The sequence below is a fragment of the Herpailurus yagouaroundi genome, unplaced genomic scaffold (genome assembly GCF_014898765.1).
Source record: "Herpailurus yagouaroundi ecotype Mexico unplaced genomic scaffold, PumYag 159, whole genome shotgun sequence".
In the NCBI taxonomy this organism is placed as follows: domain Eukaryota; kingdom Metazoa; phylum Chordata; class Mammalia; order Carnivora; family Felidae; genus Herpailurus; species Herpailurus yagouaroundi.
The window spans coordinates 49,402,282-49,425,271 of NW_024412400.1; the positions used below are offsets into that span (position 1 = coordinate 49,402,282).

The 22,990-nt window shown below is 37.2% G+C and overlaps 1 long non-coding RNA gene across 3 annotated transcripts in view; it reads left to right on the forward strand.

Annotated features, from left to right (window-relative positions):
• Nucleotides 1-492: 492 nt before the first annotated feature.
• Nucleotides 493-22,990, forward strand: part of LOC121033873 (uncharacterized) — a 74,626-nt gene continuing 52,128 nt past the window's right edge. For all 3 annotated transcript variants that reach the window (XR_005792164.1, XR_005792163.1, XR_005792165.1), the window contains exons 1-3: nt 493-593; nt 966-1,156; nt 12,228-12,296. This is a non-coding gene — a long non-coding RNA (uncharacterized LOC121033873). The remainder of the gene's footprint in view (nt 594-965; nt 1,157-12,227; nt 12,297-22,990) is intronic.

The following is a 22,990-nucleotide window of genomic DNA, read 5'->3' on the forward strand; positions in this document are numbered from 1 at the left end:
CCGGTGTTACAACTCCCCCACCCTGTTGGCATCTGGAAAGTTTCCAGACCCATATCTGAGAAAAGCAGAATTCAGAGGCAAAGGAGAAGCAAAGTTGCCCAGTTATGTTTCTCCATAATGTGAGGCTCTGTTTTGTGCTCACAGTTTGAATTCCTGGGTTGGATTCGAGAAACGATTTGTGAATAATTTCATATGAAATGAAACTAAACAATAGCAAACAGTGTTAATTGGTCTTCCTATCGTAGACTAAAAATTGATTCGGGATTGCTAAACTTTTGAAAATGACTTGAAATGATTAAAAGGAAGTAATGCATTTCTAAGTGTTTCTGTGTATGAGAGTGGTATAAATTACCAACCCAAAGTGTTAAAGTAGAACTTTTTAGAAACATTTTTAGAGTTAAGAGGGGTTTTTTTTCCTCTCCAGTGGATTTATTTCTTTATAGAGAATAGGAGATGTCATAACTGCCTTTTTTCTCTCTTCCTACCTTGTTTTCTAGGCAAAGCCCATTAGCAGGTAGCACAAGCTGAATCCTGATTTTCTAGCTGCAAAGCACGATGTGAAGAATGATGAAGATTAGCTCATTCTTGAGTAGGTATGCACAGGATCCCTGAGAGGTGCCAACATCTTTTTCCTCCCCCGAGGCAGAGTTGAGACTCAGTTCTGAGCACCAGTCCAGAAATACCAGTTGTTTTCCAACTGACATCTGTTCTGAATGGGCTGGTATGTGTTCAGATTAGTTGTTTGCGTCATATGGATTGTTAAATTTTGTAAATATTGTTCTTCACAATGGCCCCGAATTCCCTTTGTGGATTCAGCTGGCTCGAGAGATGCTTATGGCAAAAGATGTAACCTCAGGGGTAGAGGTGGACTCAGGGTGGGCCAGTGAGGGCATCTCAGTCCGAGTAGAAGGAATCTCGGACTTTGGCTGGGAATTCCCGGATGCAAATACTGTTAATTGTTCTAGATGGTGTGAAGTGCAGTTGTGAGGGCTGGAGTTGCTGTAGTCACTTTGTCACCACGAGGAAAACTGGCCCGAAGAAGAATCTGATGCACAGGGAAGAACAGAGCCAAGTAGAAGAGAACACTGGAGGTGGAGTCTCGTACAAAGTGCACCTGAAGCATACTCTCTCTCTGAGCCTTTTTGAGCCACATGAGGTAATATATTCCCTTAAATGATGTAGCCAATTTGATATGGACTTTTATGACTTGAAGCAAAAATCACCAACTGATAAAGGAGGGATTTATTGCTAGGGAGGTTGAGAGTAGTGTTCTTACAAATATTTTGTCTTTGGACATCCGAAGATTTATGGTGTAGAAGCAACAATTTGCTGAGTGTCTATTATTTCCCAGTTACCTTACATCGTTATTAAAGTTAATATCTAAAACAGTTCTATGAGAAGAGGGATATTACCCCATGTGCCAGATCAGCCAGCAAGGTGACTGAACCCAGGACTGTCTGACTCTGGAACTCAATGGTACCCTCAGCACTGTGTGCTCCTTCCCCTTGCATTGCCCTGAACCTGCTTTGGTTGACCTGGTGGTGAGCACAGGCCATGTCACAGCACAGACACTTTTGAGGGTCTGTTGAAATCTGCTGACACTTAGTGACAAGCATACGTCATGCTCATAAAACAAGTCCTTGAGTGCAGTGTCAGAGGGTTCTTAGACCTCCTTGAAAGCCATCATGCATCTCTTTATCCCCCCACTCCCAGTTTAAAAAACATCTAGTGTGTTCTTTGTAGAAGCATGGGCAATTTTAAGTTAAAGAAATGACATAATTTGGGGCACCTGGGTGGCTCGGTCAGTTAAGCGTCTGACTCTTGATTTTGGATCAGGTCATGATTTCATGGTTTGTGGATTCAAGCCCTGTGTGGGGCTTTGCGCTGACAGCACGGAGCATGCTTGGGAGTCTCTGTCTCTTCCTCTCTTTCTGCCCCTCCCCTGCTCATGTTTTCTCTCTCTCTCTCTCTCTCTCTCTCTCTCAAAATAAATAAATAAACTTTAAAAAAAAATAAAGAAATGACATAATCTGATTTGCATTCTGCAGACATAATTCTGGTAGCTCCCAGAGGACAGAAGAGGGGATAGTGGCTGCAGGTAGGAAGCTGTGTTAGCAGTTTAGGGCAGAGCTGTGTGTGGCTGGCTGTGAGGGCCTGAGAGTGGAGTACAGCCCAGTGAGAGAGCAGAGGAAATGTGCAATGTGCAGAATGAGAGTGAGGCTGAAAGAGGAGTTGGGGTGGCTCCAAAGGCCTTACATTAGGTGACCTGACAGACGGATAAAATTGACCAGGAAAAGAAACACAAATAAGGGAAGCAGATGAAAGAATAAATTCAAACCATCCACACTATGATATAGGATGTGAGTTAGAATTCAGTTTAACATGGCTTCTACACCATGACTGATACGATTAAATGGGGTGGGGGGCAGCAGAGAAGTAGAGAGATGTTTCAGGTATAAGAAACATTATCTAAGAAGATGGAAAATTAGGAAGGAATATGGGCCAAGGGAAAGTTGAAGGGTGTGCCTTTCTTTTTCTCAAGAGAGTATTTCAATTTTTATGTAATCTGCATTTCGCAGGTCGTATTGGCCTGGGACTGAACATAGGAACAGAAGAACAGCAACAAACAGTAATTTTCTGGGTCGACTTTCTTTACCATGCACCAGACACTTCACATGCATAAGGGAGCCGATCTCTTCCCTTTTCTGCCCTAACTGCTGAGGTAGTGCCCGGGAGCTGCAATGCTCTGCCCAAGACTCAGTTGGTCTTGCACCCCCCACCCCTGACCTCTAAGGTTCGTCCATGTTCTGCTGTTCCGCTTTGCTCCATGCTGTCCTCTCTTCTCAGGGACCATAAGTGAGTAAAGGACCCTTCTTTGTGTCTCTCACATCAACACCCAGATAATTGATTTCAGTGGGGAAAGGAGGTAAATTTCTTAGAAGTTACCTTTTCTTATATGGTTGGCAGTCCTTTTCACTGGCTGCCCTTTCCCCCCTCTGTCCTGCTCCTCCCTAGCAAGACAGACACTCCACTGTATTCCAAATTGCCAGACTCCCTAGTCTAGAAATTAATACTTCAAATTCTTTCCTTCAGATGTCTTCTGGTCTCTCCTGCGAGTTGGCCAGTGGAACACAATCCTGTTGGGTTCCCTAGAAATCACTGTCAGGTGTGAACCCCGGAGGGAAAGCATTTTGTACTGATAACATGCTGTATCATAGTATAACACAATGATAAAAATAAGGGGTTGATAAATATTGCCTGATGTTGTCACCTGGTTGTTGCCCTAGAATTACATTTTTGAAAATTCCAATCTGGGGCGCCTGGGTGGCTCAGTCAGTTAAGTGTCTAACTCTTGATTTTGGCTCAGGTCATGTTCTCATGTTTTGGTTCCTGTGATTGAGCCCCACCTCGGGCTCTGCACTGACAGCACGGAGCCTGCTTGGATTTCTCTCTCTCCCTCTCTTTGCCCCTCTGCTGCCCATTCTCTCTCTCTCTGTCTCTCTCTGTCTCTCTCAAAATAAATAAATAAACTTTAAAAAAAGAAGATTGCAACACACAACTTTTTTTTTCCAACATAGTAACACAGCAACAACAGCTATAGCAAAGTTGTATTGATTCAATGTCTGTATGTTTGTTATATAAGTAGTTCAATATCATCTCAAGGAACCAAATTATACACTGAAAATAGAAACCCAAATCACCTTGGCTCTTGGTTCATGCTGATACATAAAACCATAAGTGAGAGTAGAAGACTTCTTTGGCTTTTTAGAGCCAGACCTCCCACCCAGATTAACGGTATCCCTAGTTTCTGTGGTTTCATATGCCGTGCTTGATGTAGCTGCAGTATGCATTCTGTGGGGAGTCTCCTTCCTGGGAAGACATCACCACAGCACTAATTTGCTTTGAGTTAAAAAAAAAAAAAAAAAAAAAAAAGGAGGTCAAATGAAAATATAAAACCAAAAGAAAGGAAGTTTTTAAAAAACAGCAAAATGTCAAATTTATAATTAGAATTGGGCTCGAAATTCACATTTGAAGCTGTCAATATAATTCCTGCCATGAGCTTCCTCAAAACTTACAGATACCAAGTATTTTACAATTTTACGACAGGACTCTGTATGTCATGTACCAAGAGCAGAAATGGAGTGTCAGAAAACGTTTTACAGCAACCTTGAAGCAGTTTCACCAAACAAGCAGAAAAAATTAAGAAACAATAGCATTCATTACACAGGCAGCAGCCAAATGTGCTTGGAATCAGTGAGCGATGGAGAAGAACTTTCTGAAGGAAATGCTTAAAGCTAACTGTGAGTGTGATAGAGATTCAAACATGTTTAGCAACTAATGATACAACCACAAATCCTCAAATGGCCTTGGCTTTTAGCTGTTTCTCAGACTTTTCCATTGCACTGGGCACACATGTAGCAATCACTGTGGGTAAAGACATCTTATAGTAAGCAACACTGTAGCTGCTGTGATACAGAGTCTTTGAAAACCTCTGGATCTAATTAGTCCCTGTAGTGAAAGTTGACTTTGAAGTTTCAGGGACAGAAGTAACTATTTCAAATCTTTAAGGGACAGAATTCCGCCCACCCGGGTTTATTCAGATATAATTTAACTTATAACATTACATTTAAAGTGTACATGGTTAGGGGAGCCTGGGTGGTGCAGTCGGTTAAGCGTCCGACTTTGGCCAGGTCACGATCTCGCGGTCCGGGAGTTCGAGCCCCGCGTCGGGCTCTGGGCTGATGGCTCGGAGCCTGGAGCCTGGAGCCTGTTTCCGATTCTGTGTCTCCCTCTCTCTCTGCCCCTCCCCCGTTCATGCTCTGTCTCTCTCTGTCCCAAAAATAAATAAACGTTGAAAAAAAAAATTTAAAGTGTACATGGTGACATTTTGATACACATATACATTGCAAAATCGTTACCAAACTAAGGTTAGCTAACACACCCATCGCCCTACAGTTACATATGTGTGTGTATGCGTGCGCGTGTGGTAAGAACTTTTAAGACCTGCTTTGTTAGCAACTTTCAAATATACAACACAGTATTTTCAACTATAGTCACCACGCTGTATGCCCAGAACTGATTCATCTTAGAGTTTGAGTGTGTGTCAGAACTTCTTTATCCTCTTCTTTCTCAGTGGACTCAGGTTGTATCCATGTCTTGGTTATTGTTAATAATGCTGCAGTGAACATGGGAGTGCAGATATCTTCTTGAGACAGTGATTTATTTTCTTCAGATATATATTACCTTATTTACTTTGGCCTTTGTTAATTCATTTCAGTGATAATTATGGTTTTCAGATAGAGGTCTTAAACATCATTTGTGAGATTTATTCCTACATATTCATGCTTTTATGCTCTTGTGAAAGCATTGCATTTCAAATTTAACTAAATGTTTTCCTGCTGGTATTAACATTACAATTAATTTTTGCCAATATTGACTTTATATCCACTAACCTTGTAAATCACTTATCAGCTTTAATAATTTAGTTATACATTTGTTTGGATTTTCTATAGATACAATCCTACCATCTGAAATTCCAAACATCTTTATTTCTTTTTCTTACTTTATTATACTGATGAGGTTTTCTAATACAATATTGGATAACCCTGACTTAATTTAATGGATTTTTGTCAAATTTCATTCACTGAATTTTAAATGTAGCCCATTTGAGGAACACACTGTTTTTAAAATTTCTTTCTCAAAAAGTTATAATTAGCTGCAGTGGTTATTACTCAAGAAATCCAAGTACAGGTATCTGTGGGTTCTATAGAGCAATCGATGTAAGTGAAATGATGTGGGCATAAGCTCTTCTAGGTACTGGAAGGATTATGTAAATAACCGTTATGTCTAGAAATATAGAGAAGATAAAGCATGTTTTAATCATGGCATTGCTGGGTTTACATTGCATTTATTTTCTGTGAAGAATTCACAAAGCTTTAATACTGCATTTATGTTTATCACATCCTTTGAATAGTCGATCACAAGTTGACATTATCATTCTCCATTTGGGGATGAATATGAAGCCCAGAAACACTGATATTTTCTAAGCTAGCAGCAGAGGCAGCATGGAACACAGGATTCCTGGATCTCAGAAAATTAGCCTTCCCTTTCCCCAATTCTCCTTTGATACAGCTTTAAAATTTTTCCCTTAAAGATTTGAAATAATTACCTTTGTCCTTGAACCTACAAAATCAGCCTTCGCTACAGCAAATGATGAGATAAGGAGATCTTTGAAGAATCTATATCAATAACTGCTGTAGTGTTGTTTCTGGAAGATGTGTTAGCCACTGTGATTGCTATTTGTGTGCCACATGAATTGGAAAAACCTGAAAGGAAGCTAAAACATCTTTGTAGACTGTGCCAAAGCCATTTGAGGATCAGGACTGTACCATTTTACTTTAGGTTTTGTGCTGTTTATACGTTGTTTAAGAAGTCTTTCTTTGTTCTAAGTTTAAGGTTGGTAGATATTCTCCTATATTATCTTCTAAAAGCTTTATTGTTTTGGGGCACCTGGGTGGCTCAGTCGATTAAGCACTTCTTGATTTCAGCTCAGGGCATGTTCTCACCATTCATGAGTTAAAGCCCCATGTCCGGCTTTGCACTGATGGTGCGGGGCCTGCTCGGGATTCTCTGTCTCCCTCTCTCTCTCCCTCCTTCTGTCTCTGTCTCTCTGTCTCTAGCTCTCTCAAAAATAAATAAACATTTTAAAACTTTATTGTTTTAACTTTCACATCTAGATAAATAATCCACCTGGACTTGATATTTTGGTTTGAGGTAGGGGCAAAATCCCAAGTTTCCCAATATTGATATTTTAATTGAGCCAGTAGTTTAATTGCAGAGACAGAGAGAGAGAGAGAGAGAGAGAGAGAGCAAGCTTGAGCAGGTGAAGGGCAGAGAGGAGGGAGAGAGAGAATCCCAAGCATCCTCCATGCTGTCGGTGTGGAGCCAACCTTGGGCTTGAACCCATGATCCACGAGATCGTGACCTGAGCTGACACCAAGAGTCAGATGTTCAATACACTGAGCTACCCAGGCACCTTAATATTTCATTGTTTTAATTAATGTTGCTTTTTAGTAAGTCTTGATGTGCAGTACTGTAAGTCTGGAGAGGGTCTGGGGAAAAACAACTTCTGTCTACACTAGGATTCCAGCCACTGCCTTGGGACCTGGTCCTGGCTTGGATGTGGTGAGGTGAATGAGAGAGAGGCAGACACAAAAAACCTTCTCAGGGATGCATCAATATCTCAGCTTTCTTTGCTTCTCTGATTCATTTTCTTTCCCAGCCAAGGGACACTGAATCGTCTCCAGAATGGAAAACCTGTGCCCTTTGACTATCATATATCCTTCCAAATCCATTTTTATGTTCTGAATTCTTCCCCATATTCTCTTGAGGGATAGGCTGTTGAAATCGAAAAGCCCCCAAATTTACTTCTGCTTTCTATTGCATCATCCCTCCCCTGAGGTAATGAATTACTATGACTGAAATGGTGGCAGAGCAAAAATTATAAGAAAATGTTGAGGAGGAAACCTTAAATCATATTTCAAAATATTGTTTTACCCAATTTGTTTAGAGTTCAAAAGATAAATGTGAGTTGAAGGTAAACATTGGAAAATCATGAGCAAACTAATGATGAGTTAGAGTAAATGTTAAGAAAAGGTTTATTATAAATAACATAAGCTAAAATTAATTAAGTCATCTTATCTGAAAGTTCATTGACTATAGTTTGTTCATCCATAGCCCAGGAAACTTTTTAATCAGGCAAGTTACGATAACTATTCATGGTTGCCTTCAGTGAATCAAGTGAACTGCTTATAGTTGGTTATTACGGAACTTCCCCCAACCCTGAGCCTAAATTAGTAGAGGCTATAAGTGGTTTTTGTATGAATACTTGGTGATTTCCTATTTAGAATTCCTGTTATAGTCAGATTATCTAAGATTGAAAATATGCATTGTTTTAAAATGTGGTCTTTAAATAAATTAAAAATGAAAAAATATAAGAAAAATGTGCTTTTTAAGTATGATTGATATTCCCATTTAGGATATACATACAAACAGGTTAACAGTTTTTATAAACCACAATTATTCTTAAGTAATTACTTTTTAAATAAATTCATGAAATTAATTAATTCTTCTATGAAGGATTTTCTTGGAAACCAACAAAAGTGAAAAGCTAATTTTAAAGCCTGGGGAATTCTTATTAGTTTGCCACATTCTTCCCATTAGCAACCATTAAAAAAGCACTTGTGTTGCTTTCTAAACTATTAATCCCCATCACAGACGGAACTACATAGCACCGTGTCTATGCTGGCTACTCCACTGTCTATATTTGTGCATTCAGATTATATAGATCCAAATACTTACTGAATATCCTTGATTGGCCATCTACTCAGATGCTCAAAATCTGAATGTCATTCTTGAGTCCTGTCCTTTCCCTGACTCCTCACATCTAATAAATTATCAAAGCTTCTTAATTTATTCTCAAATGGTCTTGAATCTCTTCTTTTCTCTCCTTACCTAATGTCACCTCCCTCAGCCAGGTTATTGTCATCAAAGACCTGAAAAACTTCAAAAGATATTCTTGGCTTTCACTCTTGTCATCCTCTATTCAATGATTTACATTGTAGCCAATAAGGCCTTTCTAAATCACAAATCTGGCCACTCTTCTCCCTTGTTTAAAAAGTTTTAATTGCATCTTTTCACAACCCTTTGCCAAAACACCAGCCCTTTCTCTGGCCATCCTAAGAAGAATTATGTATTCTTTATGAATTATCCTTCTTTGAATCCATTATAATTTAATTTTCTGTCTCCCTTTCTATAAGGGAAGAAACTGTGTCTTTCTTATTTATTATTGCATCTACAACGCCGAGGGCATAAACTAAAATTTTTGTTAAGTTAATATCAGGATGAACAAATAAATTATGTTTTGCACAGCCAATGCTTGGGGAGTTAGGAGGTGAATTGGTTTCCCCTTGGTACAGTAACTATAAAGTATGTTGTCACCAGGGATAATAATCCAATGAGTGAGCATGACCTCTGATGGTTAACTAAGAAAATGAACCATGACTTAAACTCAGTGATTTGTATGTTAAAGTATAGATGACATAACTTTTGAAAAAGTAGTTGTTAAAATCATAAACCCTTCACTATTATCAATGCAATAATAGAGTGACCCTAGTCTAAAGTAAGCTAAGTGTAGGGTCTTCCTGAAGCCTGTCCACACTGTTGATTCCAGAATTCTTTATTTACTATGAGCTTTAACTCTTACCAAAAAGCCTTTGACTGGCAAAGGATTTTTCACCTTACTAACATGAATTGTCCTGTCTCTCCCTAACTTTATTGTAAAGAGAAGCTACATTTTTTACTCATGAGATCGACGAGATAATACCTATACTGTACATCCACTCACCAGCAATATGAATATTTGTAGTTGTGTGTCTTTCACCAAGAGCATAGTTTATGTCCATCTGGACTTTTCTCTGTCTTTATGTTCTAAAGAAAATTGCTTTAAGCTTTTCTTTTACCTTTAAATCACTAGCTTAGCTGAGAGACATAAAATAACTATATTGTCTGTTTTCTCAGTACCCATCATTAGTAGGGTCATGTGCCTTTATTTCTTTTGATATAAATCTTCTTTCAGGACTGGGAAATACATGTCCAGGCTACATCAGAGCATAATTTTGAGAACATATCAAAAGAACAGAATCTTTTTAAGGAACATAGATATAAGGCAATTTCTTCATAAGTAGTCATTTCAGAATCTCAGCTCTCAGCGAGATAAATTTCCACCCTCAAAAATGCAATATCAGCTCCACTTTAGATATAAATCAACTGAGCTTCAGAAAAAACACCTGAACATAAGACTTGATGATCAACTGTGACTTCTATTTCCTCGGAAATCCCACTGTGACCAGTGTGGCCACGTGGGACTTGCAGTAATAGATCCTCTCCGTAAGTGAGTCTTGACTCACTAAAATGTTATCCGTATAAATCCCATTGTCCAGAAATAAATATAGAGTTTTTTAATGAAGCCGTAATTTTTCAATCTTAGAAAGATGGACTTTATCCTTCAGGAAAAAAGAACAGGGGTGGAGGGGGAAAGCAAGCAAGCAGGAATAATGAAAGTTTAAATGAGCAAGACATGGAGATAGAGTTAAAATAAGGGAAGAACAAATGTTAAAGGAGAGAATGGCTCGGCGACCCTATCTGGAGGAGGGAAGACTGAAGAGGAGCTAGCTCAAGAGCGATTCGAAAGGAGGGGAAAAGGTGTATGATTCATGAGAGCAGGTGCCACTTGTCAGGCCCACTGCTTTTGTTCTTTCATCGTCCCTTTCCTGCTCTGCATTCTGCCCTCTGGTTTCTATTTAAGTTCAGTTGCTTCCTTTATTCACAGTTTTCATCCTGGATATAACTATTTCTCTGTTATCAGCATCTGTGTTGCTTCAGATGGTGCTTCCTTATGTCCTTGAAGCATTTCCTGAGGTATGACTCCAACTGTTTGGATTCCAGGTGTCATCCGTGCCAACCATTAATCAAACGTGTACATCCTTGTCTCCCACAGAGGACTAGGCTGTTTGTTTATGGTTCTGTCTGGAAGGATTCACCGTAATGACGAGGTAGAGCTTCAATTGCTCTCAAAATGTGTAATCATACCTTACACATGCTACAGAATAGAAAATCATTTCTAAATAAAAGAGAATCACAGATTTCTTGATCTATAAAAATAACTTGTACAAAAGCACTATAGCATTAGCAAATATTTAAAGAGATTGAATTACTTACCATAGAAATTTAGCATGTGTTCAAAGCATTTCTATTAACTTTCCATTTTCATAATTAGCTTCAGAGTTGTTGACAATCTATTTATAGTTTTCAGCTTTCTTGTTCTGTATGTATCTGTGTGCCTGCCTCTTCTTCATATATCAGCAACTAATTTTAAGAGTAAGCTTTCTTATCATCACATATGTGACAAGAAAGCTATGAAGGACACATTTAGACAAGTCATTGTACAGACCAAGATATCCGTGTGAACAATCAGGGTAAAAGCAGCTTTATTTCGTTTATGGCATTTCATATAATAGGTCTCTGTCTTTTATTTTTTAATGTTTTATTACTTTTGAGAGAGAGAGAGAGAGACAGAGGGGACAGGGGAGGGTCAGAAAGAGAGGGAGACACAGAATCTGAAGCAGGCTCCAGACTTATTTTTTAATGTTTTATTACTTTTGAGGGGGGGGGGGACAGGGGAGGGTCAGAAAGAGAGGGAGACACAGAATCTGAAGCAGGCTCCAGACTCTGAGCTGTCAGCACAGAGCCCGATGCGTGGCTCGAACCCACGAACCATGAGATCATGACCTGAGCCAAAGTTGGACACTTAATCAACTGAGCCACCCAGGCGCCGCTGTGTCTCCCTATTTTAATATTGTTTTGGATGTCTTGATTGTCATAATCACTAAAGCTAAGCACTTTCAGAACAAGGACCATCCTTGATCCATCTTGGTATCCCATAATATACCTATTATAACATAGGACTTTACATACAATTGGTGAGTAATTAAAATTTGCTGAATGGAAATACATTTTATGAAATAAAAGAAAACAAAAAATTAATGAGACTGAAACCCATTTATTTGCCTTTCCATATTAAGCACTTACTTTATTATTCGGCCCAAAGTAATTTTCACAAATAGAGCAATTCATAATTGAGAAGAAATTAATAATATTGAAAGCATTAAGTAAAATACTCCCTTAGAAGAGAGAATATGCAATTGACTTTTTTCCACTTGCTTAAACCACAAGTTCTCTCCAAAAGATTTTTGAGATATGAGGACATTGGGTTTCCTTTGGAGCACAAAAATGTAATAGAAACTTTCTGTTCAGAAGCTTTTAAATGATATTGTGCAGTTCCTGTTACGGAATGTGTATTTGTGACTCATGTTGAATCTTCACTCAGGTTACTTATAGGTTGTTTATATATATATATATATATATATATATATATATATATATGGAGAAAAGAAGTAAAACAAAAATAATGCCATATACTCAAATGATTGATAAGGCTTTCCAGCACAAAATGGTTTGAGAAATTCAGTGATAAATGTTTCTTAGCCTTACTTATGCTACACAGAAAAATTATAGTTGTCCTCTACGAACATTCTGCTAATCTAAAAAAGACCTTCTTTCTTAGAATTGAGAAGGCTTAACCCAATAATTTTTTTTGTTTGTTTCAGAATCACTGAATTATTTACCAGTATATCAGCACCATATATGAGGAAGCAGAATTTCAGAAAAGACAAAAAGTGAGTTATTTTCCAATTGGTCACCTGTATTTAGTTAATGTATGATTTACAGTAGTGCATCCTCTTTATTCACAATTATGAATGATTGGACATCATGACAAAATCAGCTACAAGTCAAGCTATTTCTATTTGGTTAGGTCACATGTGATGAATACTCAGGCTCTACCAACTAATCATAGTGCTTCTGAAAGCATCTGTTGTTTTCCCTTCCCTAGATAAAAAGACTCTCTTTGATGTCTACAAAGGGAATACTTCTATATGGTGTCTGATTCTCATCACTAACCATCAGCATTTTGAATGTTGATCTGATATGTGCTAGATGTTTTTTATGCTCAGAATGGAATTTTTAATAAATTTCTTTCGGGTGCAAATGGACGTGTATAGTGAGATGGCATAGGCATGAAGACAACGATGAGTTTCAAGTAAAGAGTAAGTTGGGTTAGACTGAAGATGATCATTTTTACTTCGTGATTTAAAACTCCTAGCCTTCTGGAACTTGTCCAGATAGGAATATTTTTAAGTAGTTTTTTTTTTTCATTTTTTATTGTTATATATTCTCCTTATATTATGTAGGGGACAAAAATCAAAACTTTGTTAACCATAAGATATGTGATGATGGAAAATACATCACATTGTCTTAGGATTGCATTTTAATTTTGTAATTGTTATATTGAAGTTTAGTCCATTTTACCGAGAATATTGTTGTCTAAGGGAGCAAGCTCATAAAGTTCTATGTACGTACGGCAGTTCTCTGATGTTTGCAATCTAAACAAAAAGTTGGTAAACTTTGTAAGAACCGTGTGCTAGCACTTTTTCCATTTTTAAAGGATTTTTAAAAAAAGAATAATGTGCAACCAAGATCTCTTAAATGGCCCACAAAGCTGAAAATACTTATTATCAGCCCCTGCACAAAAGAATGTTTGCAGACCCTTGTTCTGCAAGTAGCATTGCGTTTAGATAATGGTTGAAATATATCTCCAAATTTGTCCTAGAGTCACAGCATCTCAACGTGAGGAAATATCTTCAGAGTAGTTGACTCATTCATTAGTCAGATGCATCCTCCTCACAAATGGACAGATGCTGTTCAAGTTACTCGTTGTGTTTCTTACACAACTGAAAACAAGATGAAAGGTACAATACCTATACTGTGAAGTGTCGTCAGTAAAATCTTTCAGTTCACCTATAAATAGACCTTGCATATAAAAGAGGAAGGATAATGAAAATAATATATTACATCACGTAATACTTCATTCCTTCTAAGGCGCTCAGACTGGACTTTCCACAGTGAGTGGTCCTTAAACAGAATAAGGAGACTCTGAATACACATCTCTTTCCCTTCAGTTATTCATCCCATGCCCGCAGCAAACTTCAACTACTGACCTTAGAACACCTTTCCAAGGAGACTGGATGCAAACTTTTCATCCCTTACCACATATGTCTGATGGTTGGTCACTATGAATTCATCACAGTTGTCAGTTAACACACGGGAGCTCTTTGTCGCATTGGTACCTGAAAGATTATGTGTGGCAGAGGGGGAGGGGAAGTTGAAGGGGGGTCGCTCAGGTGGTTGGGATGAGGAAGAAGTCAGAGGAGAAAGATATCTCTGTAAGGTAAGAAGGGAAGGGAGAAAAGGATATGGCAACTTTTCAGGGAAATGAATTAAAGTCTCCTTGTTTGGTATGAACCAGCAATTTCACCAGCAATTTCAGAGTTATGTTTTAAGAATAGGATAGGCACCTACAAATGACTGCATGACTTTAAGTTTCTCAAAGGCAGGAAATGGATCAGAAAAGGTTTCAAGACTTAAGGATGAGGTCAGCAATGAGAGAAAGGAGGAATGGAAATTATAGAAACATCTGAAGGGATGTGTGCTTGTATATTATTTATACCCCAATGATTAGCTTTAATATAAGAATAAGCTACAAGTCTCAAGAAAAATGCAACTAATATCCAGTGTAGCTCTTTAAGGAGATAGAAATCCAAGATGTTCATCAGTATCACAGAAACGTTAGTAAAGTCAGAATAGAAAATCAAAAGTACCCAATGGTGTCAACTGCCTGTATAAGGGAAAGATTATCAGCCTTTGTGAGTGAGGCAGTTTAGAAAGAATGACTCTTCACCAGAGGATACTCAGTGATTATGAGTAGATCAGATATTTAATAACGAATGCATGCAACACCTAGTGATTTGGTTAATTAAATGTTTTAATTTAGAGCATTTGGCATAATTTAGAACTGGACTGAGTTATATCTAGCTTTAGAAATGACACATTTCAGGGGCCTGTCATAAATTGAATGATTGTAGAGATAGAAAGTACTCTCAGTGACAACCTAGTCCTGCCTCCCCAGGTCAGAGTTGAACTCAAGGGGCTGAGACAGAATCCTCGCATTGCCACCCAGTCCTGCTGACTCAACATTGTTTCTATTATACCCTGTGGCCATATGTCACTGAGCTGTACAGAGCCTCCCTATACACACACATACCCCAGTGCCCTTGAGGCTATCTCCTAGCATTCCTGAGCATTCTTTATGCGGTATGGAAATTCTGTCGTCACTTCTGAATGAAGGCATCAGAACTTACTGACTGCTGTCTAAAATAAGACTATCCTTTGCCCACAAGTGAGGTTAGAAATATATTTAATTTTATATCTACTACATAACAAATGGTATGCTAGCTGCTATACAATGCTCTACATAGAGAAAATAAGCTCTCTTAAAATCAAACTAGGTCTTGCTATAGTATAAATGAAACCAATTAGAAATGACAATGACAAATATTACAGTGCTCCATTGTTTTTTAGTATCAAAGTTGTCTTGCAGAGTTTTCTCAGCCCCTTTCAAACATAGATTATGAAAATCTAAAGAGAAAGCCAACAAAAGAATAAAACATTTGTCCATGTACTAATACCAAATATAAACAAAAATATGAAAATATTTCTGAGATTAAATGTGCTAGGTACCAATGTATTGTCATCACAGTCTGTACCATGGTAGCACAGGACTAAGTTCCGTTCATCCCTTAGTGATCCAGAAATTTGACCAACTATACAGAATTGCCTTCCAATCAAGTTTCTGAGGTGAGCATGAAAAGGCATGGCTACCAAAGATTGGTATTTATGGGAAAGAAGGTGTTGCTTTTTCAAGAAGAGTGCCCGGGTGGCTCAGTTGGTTAAGCTTCTGACTTTGGCTCAGGTCACAATCTCACAGATCATGGGTTCAAGCCCTGTGTCGGGGTCTGTGCTGGCAGCTCAGAGCCTGGAGCCTGCTTTAGATTCTGTGTCTCCCTCTCTCTCTGCCCCTCCCCTGCTCATGCTCTGTCTCTCTGTCTGTCTGTCTCGCAATAGTAAGTAAACATTAATTTTTTTTAATAAAGAAGAGGGCTAAAAAGTTGGAAAATTCTTGCTGAACAAAATGAACTCAAGTTCATGACACTAAGTAATCCATCATCGCTACGTTTTAAAAGTGATATGGACAATAAAATGAATACAAGTTCGTAAAACATACATTGATCATAAGAGAGACACAGTGCTAATCCAGTGAAAAATGAGTTCTTATAATAACTCTGAAATAGTCCCAAGTACTGCAAAAAAAGAAAAAACACATACTCTTGGATAGGACGAATCTGACATTTAAAAACATGATGTTAAGATTACTAAGTAATGACAGCAAAGGACCAATGATTGATACCCAAATACAGATATCCTAGTCAAGTTTTACAGAAAAAAATAATAGAAATGATCCACACTTTTTAAAATGTGCAATATATAGCACTCAAGTTTCAGCCTTTCAGATGCCATAGAGTAATTACTTTGTCTTTTTTATAGCTTTCCAAATAGGTAAGTATATGAACTTCACCCCACCTTCTATAGAAGCCAGGTCTGGGTTTTGCTGTTACCACACACATTCTGCCACAAATCAGAAATTTGCATTATTGACAAAGCTGCTCAAACAAAGCATACCAAGTTAAAACACACTACATTGCAGCAAAGCAAGTTGGACAAATTATTACAATTATTTTTCAAAATAGGCTACCAAGCATAAAGTAAACATACAATTGCTTGAACTGAACTGAGAGATAAATTAGTCACTCTTGCAAGTCTGATTGTAATAAACTTACTTCCTCAGATCTTTATGGCCCATTAGTTTTTACATTTATAATTCCTGGGTTTAAGCTGAGTTATCACAGAGATTCCAGAAATCTCTGGTTTGTCTTTGTCCTTTAAGATTTGGGGTGGTTTTTCAAGAATCATGAGTTTTAAGGGGCGCCTGGGTGGCGCAGTCGGTTAAGCGTCCGGCTTCAGCCAGATCACGATCTCGCGGTCCGTGAGTTCGAGCCCCACGTCAGGCTCTGGGCTGATGGCTCGGAGCCTGGAGCCTGTTTCCGATTCTGTGTCTCCCTCTCTCTGCCCCTCCCCCGTTCATGCTCTGTCTCTCTCTGTCCCAAAAATAAATAAAACACGTTGAAAAAAAAAAAAAAAGAATCATGAGTTTTAAAATACATTCTTCAAGTTGCTGTGGAAGATCCATATTGGGTCATTAAAAGGGAAAGAAATTAAACCATTTGTCTGAAAGAGTGAACAAAATTTTCTCTTTCAGAAAAGTTAGCCCTATAATAAAAAAATCAAGAAATCTTTTATAACCCCCAAGTTCTGAATATGTAGAGAAGACTACACAATTTTGTGTAAAGTGGGACTAACAATACAAGTCATGGTGAGATTAGAGTTTAAAAATTTTATTTGTGCCATTCAGAAGCCTCTGACAAGTTGAAGAGTTTAGAAAATAATACTGGCCAAGTATCTGATTCATGTATGTTTCTAAAACGTACCAACAGCAATAGTGTGACATGTGATCAGAACTGGAAAAAGTCTTCAAGGCAGGATGGACACAGCTAGTTCTGTTATTTACTGTTGGCAGAGAACCAACCTAATGATGTCTGTTAAAAAGTATGTATAAACTGAGGGAAAAAGCTTATTTATAGGTCAGATGAAGAAAATAGAAAAACAAAGCCCAATATTGTGTCTTAAAATAAGTATTGATTGAAAGTCATCCTTATGTCTTCGGTAAGAAGAAATGCATATATATGTGGTTGTTAGTAATGGATTGAGAACAAAAAGTGTTGCAGATATTCCTATGATGAGCACGGAGAATGGAAAATACAGAAAAAGTTGTAGCAGAGACTACTGTGTTCACAAAACCATTTTTTCTTCTTCTTGGGCACTTAGCCATCCTATATTTTTCCAGCTTCTCTTATAGTTGCATGAAGTCATGTGAATTGTAATCTGTGAGATGTGGGCAGAATGATATATGCCACTTCTAGGCATGGCTACTACCAAAAGCAGTCTCCTAACAATTCTCTCTGCTGTCTCTTTTCCTGGCCTACTAATAAGATATAGAAGATACAGTGGAGCATTCTCAGGCCCTAAAGCAGGCACTGCATCCTTCATGGAGAAAAGTTTGGCTATGAACAATATATCAACTGAATTAAACACTGTGATAAGTAATGCGGTTGATTTATATTCTGCTATGAGCTCCTTATTTTATTGCTGACAGATAACAATTTGTACATTGCTACACTTTGAGTAGTAGTGCCCTAGGAAGGCAAAAGGAGACTGGATCCCTAAATCATCGGAGCAGATCACCAGACCAGTTATAGCCACCTTAGACTATTGCAGGAATAAGAAACGAAGTTTATTATTTCAGTTAAGCCAATACAGATTTTTTAATATTTAATTTTTTTTACATTTATTTATTTATTTTTGAGAGACAGGGTGAGACAGAGTGTGAACGGAGGAGGGGCAGAGAGAAAAGGAGACACAGAATCTGAAGCAGTCTCCAGGCTCTGAGCAAGAATTCAGCGCAGAGCCCGATGCGGGACTCGAATCCACAAACCATGATATCATGACCTTAACCGACTGAGCCCCATGCCAATACAGATTTTTTAAAGCATTTACACAATCTTCGTTAATGTAGATTGCTAGAAAGAAAAAAGATTCTAACCTACAAACAGAATAGACAATGTTTTCAGATGATCTTAAAATGTTGACAAACTTTTACGAATTCCACAAAACAAAAATTGTGAGTAGATTGTATATTCTAACCATAAACAATAAATTGTACTTAAGAACAGGATGTTTTTAATTCTTTTTAACTTTTAAAAATATTTTTATTTATTTTTGAGAGAGAGCGCACGCACATATGTGCACTCATGTGCATGAGCGGGGAAGGGGCAGAGAGAGAGGGAGACAGAGGATCCCTAGATGCAGGGCTCAAACTCAGGAACTGTGAGATCAAAACCTGAGCTGAAGTTGGAGGCTTAACTGACTGAGCTACCCAGGTTCCCAAGAAGATGTTTTTAATAAGCAAATTTAATGAAAGGTAAACATAATATTTTTTAATTTTTTGAAATGTTTATTTGTTTTTAAGAAAGAGATAGAGTGTGAGCAGGGGAGGGGCAGAGAGAGGGAGACACAGAATCTGAAGCAGGCTCCCATATCTGAGCTGTCAGCACGGAACCCCACTCAGGGCTCTAACTGTGAGATCATGACCTGAGCCAAAGTTGGACGCATAACCAACTGAGCCACCCAGTCGCCCCTAAAAGATTATTTTTAATAACTCTTTGGCCAAAGAGGATATTTAAAATATCTGTGCGACTGCTAGGTATCTACCCAAAGGATACAGGAGTGCTGATGCGTAGGGGCACATGTACCCCAATGTGTGTAGCAGCACTTTAAACAATAGCCAAATTATGGAAAGAGCCTAAATGTCCATCAACTGACGAATGGGTAAAGAAGATGTGGTTTATATATACAATGGAATACTACTTGGCAATGAGAAAGAATGAAATATGGCCATTTGCTGCAATGTGGATGGAACTGGAGGGTATTATGTTAAGTGAAATAAGTCAGGCAGAGAAAGACAGATACCATATGTTTTCACTCATATGTGGATCTTAAGAAACTTAACAGAAGACCATGGGGGAGGGGAAGGTCTCCCCCTCCCATGGGGGAGGGGAAAAAAAGTTACAGAGAGGGAGGGAGGCAAACCATAAAAGACTCTTAAGGACTGAGAACAAAGTAAGGTTAGATGAGGGGTGGGGGTAGGGGAAAGTGGGTGATGGACAGGGAGGAGGGCACTTGTTGGGCTGAGCACTGGGTATTGTATGGAAAGCAATCTGACAATAAATTATATTAAAGAAATAAAATAAATAAAACAAAATATCTGTGCCAACAATAAGATCAATATGTATCAAAATCGGGAGACTGAGGACAAAGCTGTTCTGAAGTGCATTTATAGACTTTAATAAAATATGCGTAAGAACTGAAGAAGTTGAAAGAATAAGCATACAAACATAAGGAAAGCAAGAAGAATAAAATACATAAATAGAAGGAGAAAATACTATAATACATTTTTAAATTTTTTTTTCAACGTTTATTTTTATTTTTGGGACAGAGAGAGACAGAGCATGAACGGGGGAGGGGCAGAGAGAGAGGGAGACACAGAATCGGAAACAGGCTCCAGGCTCTGAGCCATCAGCCCAGAGCCTGACGCGGGGCTCGAACTCACGAGCGCGAGATCGTGACCTGGCTGAAGTCGGACGCTTAACCGACTGCGCCACCCAGGCGCCCCTATTTTTAAAGGAAAAGCTGTAAACTTAAATGATAAACCTAGGAATTGGAGTTTTATGGTGAAACAATAGTAAAGGCAACAGAATAGATCCCTATGCAAGTCTAATCAAGAAGACAAAACCCTACCGATACATAAAATACAAAAGGAAATATTAAGAAATTATTTAATTTGAGGGAAAATATAAATTATCAGCATGAATTGAAAAAGAATTGTATCTGACTAGAAAAATAGTCAAGGATATATAAAAGTTGTTAATCTATAACCTCTATAAATATATATACAGGGAGACATCACATATTGTTTAGGTTTTTAAATTTACTAATTCAGAAGTATTGGTATACATTTATTATTGAAATATATAAAAATATAGCACATATTTCTTCTAAATTATCAGAGTGAAGAAATCAAATAAAAAACAATTACATATCAAAGGAAATAGCAGTGAAAAATTTTAGAAGCCAAGCCATTAAGCATAAAGTAAATGACAAAAGACCCAAACATCTGCCATAACAATAGCAAACATGCAAATAATATATGTTCGTATCAGTCAGGGTCCAAAAAACAGATGGAATCGTATGATGTCTATAAGAGACACAGTTTTGACTTGGGATCTTTAAGGTATTTAAAGATCTACCCAACAAATGCAAGCACAAAGAAAGAAGGGATCAGAATATTAGAATGAGTCAAATTTGAATATAAGGTTTTAAGCAGAAATGGCACATATAGGTAACTTTTTACTAAGAAAACATTCAATAAAACATACTAATAAAGTATAAAACAAAAGCTGTTGAAAATACAAGGAGAAATAAACATCAGTATGGTAATATTGGTAAGTGAATTTTACATAATACTTAGCCCAGCAAATCAAGTATAAAGTTACAAAATTGAATTGGAGAAGCACACCAAACTTGATTAAATAAACTATTAATGTAAGAGATTTTCTCTTTGTTTTAAATAATCCAGGTATCATTTACAAAAATTGACCATAGTAGCCCACAGAGGAGCAGTCGGTAGCTTTCTAAATATAGAAATTACACATGCTTTGCTCTGAGTACTATTCTGTTTAGAACAAAAATGCATTAACACTGGCTTAATACTGAACCTCTCTGATAACATATAGAAATGCTGAATTAAAACAAAGCAAAGTTTGAAATATATGGAAGAGTCTAAAGGAAAGAAAAGAGTAACCACAAGTGACAGAAGTCAAGTAAACTGAAAATTAGTTAATATAAGCTCAGGGGTTGTCACCAGAGTAGACGTGGGAAAAATGTGGACATGGATATAAGACCTAATGCTAAAACCTGAAGTAATAAGTAATAAGCCCAGTAGGAACAAGAGCTATGGCTTTGTGTTCCCAAATAGTAAAATGATAGTGATGAGATTTTTTTCTAAAGACTTTTCACCAAGGGTGATGTTTTTAAACCTCCAACCACTGGAACATGGAAGCTATAGGATTCTAGGTAGAATAAAAAGTAAAATTTACTGTACCACCAGTGGGTATGGAATTGAAATTTATATCAGCTGAACGTTGAGGAATCCTCAAACTGAGAAATCAATATATAGACTCTTCGTAGCTTATTTCCCAGTGAAGTAAATGCAAACTATTCTCTGCAGAGAAATTTACAGTTCAAATTTTATGGATTTGCTAGAGGAAAAACTCTCTACTGAAGATAAGCGTGTCATCAAAAATGCACAAAGTTCCTTATGAGCAAGAGTCAGCAGAAACAACAACAACAAATAGGAGGGTTAGCATCCCTTGAGCTTGATATCATCAAACAATATTCTGAGAGCCTCAAAAGGAAGAATGTTTAAAATAACTGAAGATAAATAAAGTAATACAATCCACAATAATACATAGTGTAAATAAATAAAGTATACATTTTTTAAATAGTCGACAGATTCTGAGAAAATATAAAGAGAAATTCCAGAAATCCAACAAGTAGTTGCAGAAATAAAAACCTTAGCACACTATGTAGATTGGTTTAAAAGATTAAATATAGCTGAAGAGATAATCAATGTATTAGAAGAAATATCTGAGGAAATTGCTCAGAATACAACATAAGAAGTTGAAGAGATGAAAAATATGAAAAAGAGATTCAAAACATAAAGAAAGGATGAAAAGACCTACCATATCAAAATAGAAATTTCAGAAGGAGAGAATGACAGAATGGGCAAAGATCATAATTTTCAAAATAATGACAGAATTTTCCACTATTAATAAAAGGTATGAATCCTAAAAATAAAGGAGCTAAAAATTCCTGGGTATAATAATTAAAAAGAAATTTAACTTTGACCATATTTTAATGAAATTACATATATCAAGAAGATAAAGAGTAAGAGAAAAACATAAATGCTACCAGAAAGAAAGGTCACATAACCAACAAAGAAAAATAATTTGATTGGCAGCAGCCTCTCAATAACCAAAATAAAACCCAAAAAATTATAGAATGATGTCCCAACAGTGCTGAAGGTAAAAATCTTATCAACCAAGATTTCTATACATGGATAAAATACAATGCAAGAATAAGGATGAAATTAGGGCATTTTCAGTCAAAGATTAAGATAATTTGCCACTCACAGATCCTCACTGTATTATTATAGAATGTACTTCAGGAAGAAATTTTTAATAGCACTGATAGCTTTCTGAATGCAAATTAAGCACAAAAAATATAAATAGCAAATCCCATTAAAATTAAAATAGTAATAAGATGCCATTCACAAGAACAATAAAATATATAATCAAAGGATAGATTTAGTGTAAGGTATTCAATAACTTAATGGAGAAACATAATTTATACTTGAGAATTTCTTATACAAATGAAATAACCTATCAGCCAAGATGTATAATGGTAAACTACTTTATTAATACTGCTGTAATGCTTGACTGTCTCTATGGAAAAATAAAATTAATTACCTGGTGCATACTGTATGCGAAATTCAAATCAAGATGGATTAATAACCCAAACATAAAATAAAATCTTTCAAAATTTTAGGGAAATATAAGATAATATTTTCATGAAGGTGGGGTATGGAAGGGTTTCATAATATGTGCTTCAAAATACACAGAAA